Consider the following 12,235-nt stretch of genomic DNA (forward strand, 5'->3'; position numbering starts at 1 on the left):
TATTTCTCATCTTTTAGTACCCATTAGTTTGAACGTCCAAAAAAAGTTTCAGTTTCTTTGCAGGTTCACTTTGTAAACACTGGGTTGGTACTTCTGCAGCAATGTAGGACGATTTTAAAGTTGGAGGTTTTTGACATACCCTAACTGTATTGACCCGGATTACACAGTGTGCATGGCAAAGCTAGACAAGATGAACATTTGAGGTTAATAAGTACATAAATATTTATTTTTTTTTTAGAAAATAAAAAACCCTTTTTTAAAACCCTTTTGAATCTGGATTTAAACTGCATTTTGGACGTTCAACTCAGGGGCACCATTAAAATCCACTAAATGGAGAAAATTCCTCAAATTTCCTCAAAAAACAATTTCTTTACGACTGAAGAAAGAAAGGCACAAACATCTTGGATAACAACGGGGTGAGTACATTATCTGTAAATTTTTGTTCTGAAAGCGAACTACTCCTTTAAAGCATCCGAATTCTGAAGCAAGATGTGTCATAACTTTTGTGACATCAGAGTAATATTGACATTGCAATATCAAGCTAAGCTAAGCAAAGTCCACCATACGTCAATATTTGTCCTCTGATTATTATTTTCAAACATAAGCTGTATTATGTAATGTACAAGTGTGCTATTTTACATATAAGTACATTTCAGTGAATCCTGTTTTCACACACCTTCATAAAATGACCAGGGCTGCGCTTCGCAGAAGGATTGTAAAATGGTTTCTACAATCTTATTTAGGCTTACAATATTTGAAATGCAACCCAGATGTGTAAAAAGTATTTGAGGTGATGTCAAAACCAAGAATTTTGGATTGTAGACTCTATGAAAGTGCCCTAATTCCCTCCCCCTAAATTGTTGCGAATCAGAATAAGGGTTTTATAAAAGTTTAAGTGTTTTCACAATAGAGTATTACCCCTTTTATAACGTGAATACAGCCCAGAGTCCTAAATTCTAATATGTGGACATCTAGAGATGAAAAACTAAAGTTTCATAAATTTACAGCATGGCAGACTGATCAAAGGACATTTGAATGAATATTTTGGCTTCCCTAAAGGAAGTGGCCTGTTGCATTGTGAGTCAAGGGGACCATAAAACAAGCCTTATTAAAGGCAATTTTCAACACATATTCGGCATGATAAAGAAGATAAAATCTTCCCAGATCCAAACCCACACCCAAAGACTAAATATAGTCATATTACGGTAAGAATTCTCCAAGCGCTTGCTGCTGAGTACATTCCAGTCAGCTGAGGACAATGTTGAAAATCTTGGGGAGATTAAGCCAGAGGATGAAAAAATGATAAAAATGTTCAATCTTTTCTTCATTAAAATACTTCAGACTCAAACATTGACATTTTGACAGATGACAATGAACAAAGAAAAACAGCAACAAATGGCCACTCACTCAACGCATGCTTTAAAGACAAAAAAAGCCAATAAAAAAACCTATAAAGACTGACATTTTTGTTTACAATCTCATTCCTTATCCGGAATCTGAACTTTGATGTCAGATGCTACATGAATAACCAGCTAAAAGGCCTTCTGTTCCTTTTAAAACAAGTTCAACATCTACAACATTGAATCTTACTTGATAATGAAAAAAGAAAAACCTAAGGCGTGGATTTGCGTATCACTGTTGCGATAACCATCAACGTTCCCAGTAGGCACTGCCTTTCAAATTCGCAATCTATCCAGTCACCATAACCGTCTGTATAAATGAGCCAGAAAGTAGCAGCAACAGCCTGCAAAGTGCTCGAGTCCTCACAGGAAACCGGCCAGACGCACATCACCATTAAAACTGCAGATGTGTGCTCTTACAAAGAGGTGTATGTTTGCATGAAGACCACTAGGCCCAGCCCGCACAAGAGGTTACCGACGGTCATATCCAGCTGCACAGCTGATGACCCAGTTTCAATGTAGACACCTAAGGCCTATTGTTCCAGTCCATATAGCTGGCTGTCAACAGCTAACAGAGGGAATGAAGCACAGCTGAGATGTTGCTACAGCAATGGCTTGATCTATGAAAAACCCTACATTGTGCGCCATTTCAGAGAGATCTGGCAGAAATTACTCTTCATAACTTTATTCAAAAGGGGACATCGGATGCAAAATTCACTTTTACATCCCTGATTATCCTAAACAGTCTCAATTATGCAGCCATTTTGATTGACTTCATACTGCTCAGGCCCCACCTACGATCGCTGACGGATTGTCCCGTATTAGTATATTTCCGCCCTTAGCCAGTTGTACACTGTCCATCATCCTCTCCGCATTAGAGCAGATGTCTCATAAGCAATGCAGGCGTTTTGTAGTTGGATGTAAGAGTGAACTTACACAGTGGATTAGTTTCGTTTTTGATGTTAACGCATCACCGAATACACAAAAAAAAAAAAAAAAAAAAAAAGGAAGGAAGACCAGCTCAGTAGCTCATTATCATTAAAAGAGACTTGCACCAATACGGGTTGCTGTAGACAGAGCTGTTTCTGACAAGGTAAAAAGGCTGTTGTTTTACACGAACATTGAGGAATTTAATACCAAAGTATTTTGCAGACATTTCATGGAGACCCTAAAGTAGGGGTCCCCAACCCTGTTCCTGGAGAACTAACCTGTCCTGCAGATTTCAGCTCCAACCCCAATCAAACATACCTGAACTAGCTCATCAAGGTGTTCAGGGCTACTTCATAATTTCAGACAGGAGTGCAGATGTCTTCAAGACGACAGCTCTCCAGGAATAGGGTTGGAGATCCCTGGCCTAAAGACTCATACCAACTTGTGTAAAACAGGCATCCAATGTCCCCTTTAAACTGCATTTGCAACCAGTTTTAATTCCATATTGTGACACATTTCTGGGTCAATCAAATTGCTTAAGATACAGCACTTCATGCACTTCAACTGCTTGATTACTAAAGGATTAGATCACTTCCAGAATAAATATTTATTCAACCCCATGTAAACAAAGATGTTCATGTCTTTCTTTCTTCAGTTGAAAAGAAATTAAGGTTTTTGAGGAAAACATTCCACTTTTCTCTATACAGTGGACTTCAATGGGAACCAGTGGGTTGAAGGTCCAAACCGTGGTTTCAATGCAGCTTCAACTGGCTCCCTGCCCAAGGAATAAGCGACTTATATAGTGAAACGATCGGTCATTTTCCAAAAGAAATAAAAATGTATATACTTTTTAACCACAAATGCTCATCTTGCACTAGCTCTGCAATGCACGTCTGTGACTTCACGGTAGAGGTCTTCATGGAGGACCCGGGACCCGACCTGGTACCCGTACGGGTTTGGGTCTATATTTGAAATGGTCAGCCGGGTCCGGGTCGGGTCCCAATCTATTACCTCGGGTCCCGGATCTGTATAACATTTGTGTGTAATACCCAAATCGGAGAACACCGCACCCACCAGTGATCAGTGTCGGTCAGCACTTTGCATGTGTTTTGTAACTTGCAACTTGTAAAATTAGGATGAGAAAAGTGTGAGCTGGAAATAAGGTGGGAAAAAACATGCATGCGTGAGAGCATGTCAGGGGAGGCGTGCAGAGTGGTAACATGATAATTAATTGTTGATTACTAATGTGAATCAGTACATTATAACGAAAACAATACCTTAAGTAAATGAAGAGTATACCCACTTTTCCAGACACCACTGCGCACGCAGTAGAGTGTAACGCACTTTTTGTTCTGTGCGTTTTTAAAAAAAATAATAAAAATGCTCCGAGCTGGAATAATGAATAGATTAAGAAAGTTCTTTCCCTCGGCAATAGAGAGGAACAGCCTAACATGGACGGAAATGTTAGTGTCAAGAAGGATTGATCGCAGTCAAGACTACTAACAAGTTTTTATTCGCAATTTGTTTATTGACTTGTGAATAGCAGCTTGCTGTGCAATATGAGCAGACCGGGTGCAGTTGGGTCTGTGTCTTCCCAGCCGGGTTCAAGTCCAATTTACAAATAATGGTCGGGTCCGCGTAGTAAATTTAAGTCATTTCTCAGGTCTGCACGGGTTCGGGTCCCACTTTCAAATTAAATACAGGTCCGGGTCGGTTCCGTGCAACAAATTTATGGGTCTCTTCGGGTTCGGGTACGATTTTTTGTTTCAAAATCATCCGACGTCGTTGTTTTACCTAAAGAGTGTTTGACTTTCTTTGCACGTTCGCTTTGTAAACACAGACCTTGACATGACCTTTCCATTGTGACAATATAATGCGTGAAGTCGAGCTAGTGCAAGGCAAGCATTTGTGGTTAAAAAGTATATAAATTTAAATTTTTTTTCTAGAAAATAGCCGATCGTTTCACTATATAAGATTCTTATTCCTTTGCTGGGAACGTGTAGAGCCCTTTGAAGCTGCACTGAAACTGCAATTTGGACCTTCAACCCATTAGCTCCCGCTAAAGTCCATTACATGGAGAAAAATCCTGGAATGTTTTCCTCAAAAACCTTAATTTCTTTTCATCTGAAGAAAGAAAGATTGCTTGTATCATTGCATAATGCAAAATAAATTATCAGCTAGTTCTAATCTGCTAAATGCCACTATAAAGCATTAAGATATTACGATATTATAAACGTTACTATCATGATGTTCTGTAAACCTGCTTTGGATCAATGTATATTATGAAAAGGGCTCTACAAACAAATTTGACTTTTTATAATGCCTAAATAGTTTGTTGACTATTAGTTAACACTGTTAAATACATTTCAAAGTTAGAGCAAGTTATAAGGGACAAAGACTTTTTCTTTGGAATAATGTGCACTGAGAAATCATGCAAAACAAGTCTAGGAACATGTATTACAAAAGTAAATAAGATATTTTGAGTTCAAGTTGACTTTAACAATGATATTAGTGTTTGTGTGTGTGTGTGTCTGGTGCTAGCAAGTAACCCAATTCCGCACAACTAAACGTGCACTGAGGACCTCAGGGTAGATAAAAGATAAAAGATATGACGTCACACAGAAAGGGGAGAGTCAGGTCACTTGGCAGGTGTACGACAACAAAGAGAAGAGCCTCGCTAATAGTCTTGAAAGCACGTACACACATGCAGTCTAAGAGGAAACTTTGTGTTTCCTGCACGTGTCAGGCACCCTCAGATATACACTAATGAGCCACTTTCAATCTTTAGTTACAGCTGACAGACCAACTAGTTCTTTTTTGCTGAGAAATTACATAATGCCTGTACTGTAGCACAACAAGAAGTCTGTTGTTCAGATTCTCTCAGGCACAGAGAACTGTGGCAAGGTCTTTACTGGAAAAGTCATGTCACAGGTGTCTTTCTAAAGCTAATTTTAAGCTAAAATTACATGTGTGGAGTCTCAAAACCAAATCGTATTGTTTTGTTGCACAGCAAAGTTTGGAGGCCAACAGGAGGTAAAACATTCATGTGGTTTTCCACAGCATTGCATGAGAATCTGGAAAAAAAAAACACTTTGTAAAACGTGAGTGTTTCAACCACTAAAACGTACTTCTGCTGACTGCTAAAACCAATCGATCAAACGTCATCTAGATGACGATGTGCTTCATTGTTCAAAACTAAAACAGCATGCTGTACACGCGATTCAGCAGTAACAAGCAGCTCTTCCTCTAGCAAACAAAATATCTGGCATTTCTGGGCAAGCGACGGATGTTCATGAGAACAGTCTTGTTGTTTGAAAGCTACTCCAAACCAGTTGAGTCTAAAAGGCTGGACTTTCCTCAAGTATGTGCTGAATCAGAGAACACGGCCACAGTTTCTGTCTGCCTGGCCGCTTTTATTAAAAAGCAGGAGGCCCAGGAGACTCATGTGATATCCGTCGCTGACGGAGACACTCAATAGAACTGGAAAAGCACTTCTAGAGTCTGCAAGTGCTCAAAAAACGGAGAATTAACTGAAAGATTAGCAGGCTGACTACATTGGGCTTATATTCGATTTCTATTGATTCCACATCAGCACAATTGTTCGCAAGTCTGGAAAACATTGAAACCTACAGCCTCCATTGGGAGAATTAGGCTTCTTGGGATGTGTGTGTAACCATGGAGCTCCTAAAAGGTGGTGAATGGGACTCTCTTGACCCGTTTCTCCAAACAGAATTCGGAGAAACCGTTCTGTGTCGCAGAGCACAGATCATTCCATTTATTTGCCTTGACATGGCTTTTTGCCTTGCTTTTGAGAAGTGTTTTAAGAAGCTGAAAGACTGGATGTATATTTAGATACTTAAATGCAATTCTTTTACACTAGTCTAATGCTAAAACACAGTTTTGCAGCTATAGGGGAGAGTGGGGTAAGTTGAGCCGGTGGCAACTGAACACTTTTACTGCCATGTGACCATGTATTTTGGAATCACACATAATTTCTGCCAGACTGTGAAGAGGAGAAACACATGGGAGAAATGGAAGGCACCCATTTACTCTAAAAACTGTTTTTGACTTGTCAAAGTAAAATTTTAGAATAACAGATGTAATGGCCGTTACATCCAAACAAATTTATCCTAAAATTAAATTTAGTCTAAAATATTCATGATGCATATAGGTGATATATCAACATATAAAACCATGCAAACCATTTAGCTAAATAATACCCTGGATTGATAAGCTAGCTATTTTTTTTTCCAAAATGCCAAAAGTGAGCCAAATTATGTGGGGTAAGTTGCCAGCATTTGAACTTACCCCCACCATAAGGCACTTCAGTTAAATCTCTGAAGTTTAAACTGGTATTTTAATGCGATATAACACAACTGGTTTAGTTTAGCATAGCATATATATAGATATTATTTTTAATTATAATTATAGCAGAAGATGCTTTTCATCACATTATATTTAAATATATTTTTCCACCTGTAGTCCGGCCTGTTTGACATTGCAGAAAAGGTACCATGCCAAGAATCTTTTGACTAAAATTTTTATTAGTTTCAGTGACATCTATTCCTTCATTCTAATTCAGACTTTTTTTAATTTTACTCAACAAACTCTCTGTTCAGTCTGTTTTGAGAAGTTTAAAACTTCAACACATTGTTTCGGAAATGCAAACAATTAAGGATTAAAATTTAAACTTAATTTTTCAGGTTTTATTTTGTTTAAGCTAGCTTTAAGAAAAGAAATATGACTGTTTGTAAAATTAAATTTGATTTAAGTTTTTAAAAGGTAAAACTATCAAGGTAATTTATCTTTAAAATCACATGGGTTTGAATCAGATTCAATTAGATGGTCAGTTTTCACCCAGATGGCACATCTTACCCCCTGACTCGGGTCAACTTACCCCTAACCTGGGGCAAACTGAGCCACAGGAATACTTTTTTTATAAGAAGCCATATTTTTAGAACCCTTTGTCATAGAAACATTCTAATCATTTAAAACAATAGAAAACATCCTGAAATCTAAATTACTTTAATTGTACTTCTGCCTTATTTTCTCTTATCTTAAGGACCACATAAGTAAAAAAATGGCTCATCTTACCCCACTCTCCCCTACTGTTAAAAACAGTGTATTTTAATGACTTACTGCCTACTGTTAAAAACGTAATGTATTTTAATGATTTACTGCCTGACACAATGCACTGCTATTGTACGTGACCTATAAAAACCACAATTAAACCAAGGGAGGAGTTGAAACTATTTACTATCATTATGCTACAGATTCTGTGGATAGATCTTAACTTGAAATTGAATCTGTAATATTCCTTCAAATGCAATCATTAGAAGGTACCAGCGTTTAAAAGTTTGAGGTCAGTAAGATATTTTAGTAATTAATATTTTTATTAAAGCAAGAATGCATTAATTTGATCAAAAGTGCAAACGTTTCCACAAACAAATAATTAGCAGCACAACTGTTTTTAACATTGATATTAATAAGGAATGTTTCTTGTGCACCAAATCAGCATATAATGATTCCTGAATGATCATGCGACACTGAAGACTGGAGTAATGATGCAAAAAATTCAATTTTGCCATCATGACAATAAATTTTCAAATAGAAGAGAGTCATTTTAAATTCTAATAAAATTTCACCATATTAATGTTTTACTGTTTACTGTGCAATCAAATAAAGGCAGCTTTGGTGAGCATAAGAGTTTTCAAACACACACACACACACACACACAAATTAAACTTAACTTTTAAATGGTAAAGTACATAGCATAAGCAGCTGCAACAACATACAATACAAGTGCGGATATTGTATGTCATTCCATAGGCCACGGCTGACTGGAGGGCAAAGTACAGTAAGAGTTGCTAGAGGCTCTTAAATATTCAGTTCTGATATGCAGAGTAAAACTTCAAAATTGTCAGCTTCAGCTTATATCCTGCCATGCACATACCAGACTTAAAAAAAAAAGAGCCAAGTTGGAACCATGATGTAAAACTATGCTAATCATGCCTTTTTTGGTCAACGATGGCCACCAACATAGATTAGATTATGAGTGATACCGCGGTGCAATCTTTCCTAAATGATCAATCCCCCAAGAATTCTAATCAGTCAACGCAGCACTGATCTCGACAGAAAACATCTACCAGAAAGAAGCTAAAACTGCATTCTCTGTAATGGGATACAGATGAACCCTCTTGGATTTCTTCTGGCAGTGGTTTCGTCTCCATAATCGCTAGCGGACATTTTCACTGTTTGACAACTGCATTTCGAGAATGGCACAAGCCTGAAATTTGGAACAACAATAAAAACTTTTCACTGCCATTAATATATTTTTTCTTTCTGTTTTCCAGTTTTCATGTGTGGTTCATTAATGTGGCAAATACCTTGAGAGTACTGAGGAAATTAAAAAATCTGCAAGGTTATTAGATTTTAGATCTGGCCAGTGAAAGCAAGATTTCCACAAGCAATTCCAAAAGGAGCAAATGTGCAACATACAGAAATTTTAAACCAGTTCTCAACTGATGAGTCACGGACAATGCTAAATGCAATAAAATAAAACGCAACTAGCATGCACAGTTAAGACAGCAAATAAACAGACTTATATTTTATGCTAGTATACTCAAATGTTAAGGATTTTTTTGTGCAATAATCTATGTACGTTATGTCCGATGTAAGTCCTGAAGTAGAACCAGATGAGAACCACTGCTTTAAATGAATCGAGGAAGGCCAGACAACCAAACACAAAACACACCCTGGGAATTCCAAAGTTTTTTAGACACAAGAACAACAATCTAAGACTGTGGAGTCTGGGGAACAGGCACAAAAAAGCATATTTCTAATCTTATGTTTACTAACAGTCTACTCTGTCGTTGTCTTTGATTCTGTCATTTTCACAGGCTATGGTTTCCTTCTCAGATGCATTAATTACTAATGACATAGATAGATAGTCAAGTCCCATAATCTGGTGAGATAGATTACATACAGATGACTGTGCATGCAAATATCTTCACAATTATATTGCATTCTGTGATATTAATATAAACATGCCACTGAGGTGAGTTCAGCTCAACATCAAACACCTGTCACCCAATAGTTTATAATTCAAACAGTTTTGTTTAACTGGTTTATTTAGTCTAATTATAAACCCATCTTTGTTTCAACATCAGAACTGAGACAAAATAGAGCAACTGACCAAAGTAAAAAAGAAGATAAAACAAAAACACTAAAAAGTAAATATAAAAACAACATACTGACTTTTAATACAAAGAGTATTATTCAAAATTTGCTTTTAAATAAAAAAAAAAAAAGTTAATAAAGTCAATATACCGACAAGCCAAAACATTATTATTATTATTATTTCTCTTAATCATAAAAAAGTGTTTATGGTAAATAACACACGCGGGATCCAGTTAAAGACCAGCTCCCATATTCCGCACATTTATGTGTGGTTTTACCAGCAGGGGTTAACATCCAGTTGCGGCTAATAAGTTATTACGACTCAAATAAAACTTTTAAAACATAATCTGCACCCAAAACAGAAATTCTCCACACCATATGAATCGGTAACATCACATTACAATGATTTCACAGCAAATCTTACAGGAAATTCAAGGCTCTCTTACCTCGAACGCTGCAGTGCTCAAAGCGTGCTTCCCTCGTTTACTCTCATTCCCTTTAAACGCTCACAAAACACCATCCAACATTGTCTCCTTGGGACTGTTTGGCTGGTTACTGCAAGCACACCGAGCTGTCCTTCTATTCCACTAGTTGTACAATGAACGTCGCGAGACAAACTACTTTGTTGCAATGTTGCGCTATTGCGGAGAAAAAAGTGTTCTAAATTGTATTAAAACAAACCGCTTGTTACAATGTCGCAACTTTTATTCAGCGCTGCGGGGTTTGACGAATGTAAAAACGGTCTCAGAATGCAGAGACACAAATCACTTGTTACACTATAGCAACTTCTATTCTTCTAGTCCGCATGTCTGACAGGGCGGGACCAGCAGTTAGTGGGAGCAGTGAGGTGTCTCTCTTACAAACCCTGAGCCTGTGTCGCATGCTTGACTGTTTACTCATTCAGCGAGCTTGAATAGAATATTTGTTCGACTCATTTCTCGCTCTTGAAGGTGACGTTATCGTGCATGAATACTGATATAGTGGTGTGTTTAAATTAGGCGACTATAGTTAAAAGTGTATTTTTGGCTGTAGTGTAGGGCTAGTGCCGTTTAAATGTTTTCATTTGTTTGATTAATGGATATTTATAAGCGACGACTGTCTGAGAAGCCATGCTGCCAGTAAGATCTTTGTCTTATGTTTCATATTGAAACATATCCAATGGCCAATAAAAAGTTATAAAATGAATACGACTGACCTCTTGTGGACAGTCAAAATATTACAACTGGGATTATTTCTAAATCTATCTATCTATCTATCTATCTATCTATCTATCTATCTATCTATCTATCTATCTATCTATCTATCTATGTCTGTCTGTCTGTCTATCTATCTATCCGTCCATCCCTCTATCTATCTATCTATCTATCTATCTATCTATCTATCTGTCTATCTGTCTATCTGTCTGTCTATCCATTCATCTGTCTGTCTGTCTATCTATCTATCTGTCTGTCTGTCTGTCTATCTATCTATCTAATGTCCATTTGTCTGTCTGTCTATCTATCTATCTATCTATTCATCTGTCTGTCTATCTATCTATCTATCTATCTATCTATCTATCTATCTATCTATCTATCTATCTATCTATCTATCTATCTAATGTCCATTCGTCTATCTATCTATCTATCTATCTATCTATCTATCTATCTATCTATCTATCTATATGTCTGCCTGTCTGTCTATCTAACCATGTCTATGTCTATCATATGTCTGTCTGTCCCTCTATCTATCTATCTATCTATCTATCTATCTATCTATCTATCTATCTATCTATCTATCTATCTATCTATCTATCTATCTATCTATCTATTCTATCTATCTATCTATCTATCTATCTATCTATCTAATGTCCATTCGTCTGTCTGTCTATCTATCTATCTATCTGTCTGTCTGTCTGTCTATCTATCTATCTATCTATCTATCTAATGTCCATTCGTCTGTCTATCTATCTATCTATCTGTCTATCTAATTTTGGTTACATAGATCACTAATTCCCCTCTCTATCTTCACACTTATTTTCTTTCAGTGCTGCAGGCAGCCAAGACGAAAGATGGAGAAAAGGCCCAAGAGTCTCCTCTAGTTTCACTGCTACCACGTGTCTGTTGTCTATCAATGGCTGTAGCTCTTTCTTTTGGTTTTGAATGAATCAAGACTCCTTCTTTCTTTCTCTGACTCTCTTTATCTTTCTCTCTCTCTGGGGTTTGTCTTGGGTTAGATAAATAAGAGCGCACGAGGAACACTGGCTCCGATTCCTGTCATGCTGGGCTGCTCCAGAACACACTGATCTCGGCAACTCGCTGCCCAGCACAGACTCACAATATGACATGTCTGTGAACTTCTGGTGTTGCCAAGATGGTAAAAAATATGTTTTGTTGTTGTTGTTTTCATCATTCGTAGAATTTGTTTTACTGTACAATAGCTTAAATAATGGTTAAGTCTGGACGCAACTGAAAAAAAAAAAAAACATTTCAGTATTAATATTAACTTTGTTTTGTACATTGTAATAGACTATTACTTTCTTAGCGGAAAAAGTTAAGATAACATACAAGTGAAACTAGTTCGTGCTCACTTATGAATTAATTTGGTGAGTAGCCATGTAAAATGAATGTGTGAATTTTACATTTTCATCCATTAAAACTCTTAATATTTTCAATCTTGTTTTTATGTACAGTATTTCACAATTACACTTTTAAAAATAAAGGTGCTTCACGATGCCATAGAAGAACCTT

General features: G+C 37.0%; 1 protein-coding gene across 1 annotated transcript in view; it reads right to left on the reverse strand.

Annotated features, from left to right (window-relative positions):
* The window catches only part of akap13 (A-kinase anchoring protein 13), a 129,677-nt gene extending 119,367 nt beyond the window's left edge, over positions 1-10,310 (reverse strand). The window contains exon 1 of the mRNA XM_051100404.1: positions 9,956-10,310. The gene's annotated coding sequence lies outside the window, so the exon portion shown is untranslated. The remainder of the gene's footprint in view (positions 1-9,955) is intronic.
* Positions 10,311-12,235: the final 1,925 nt, after the last annotated feature.

This window comes from Labeo rohita, chromosome 25, assembly GCF_022985175.1.
Source record: "Labeo rohita strain BAU-BD-2019 chromosome 25, IGBB_LRoh.1.0, whole genome shotgun sequence".
Taxonomy (NCBI): domain Eukaryota; kingdom Metazoa; phylum Chordata; class Actinopteri; order Cypriniformes; family Cyprinidae; genus Labeo; species Labeo rohita.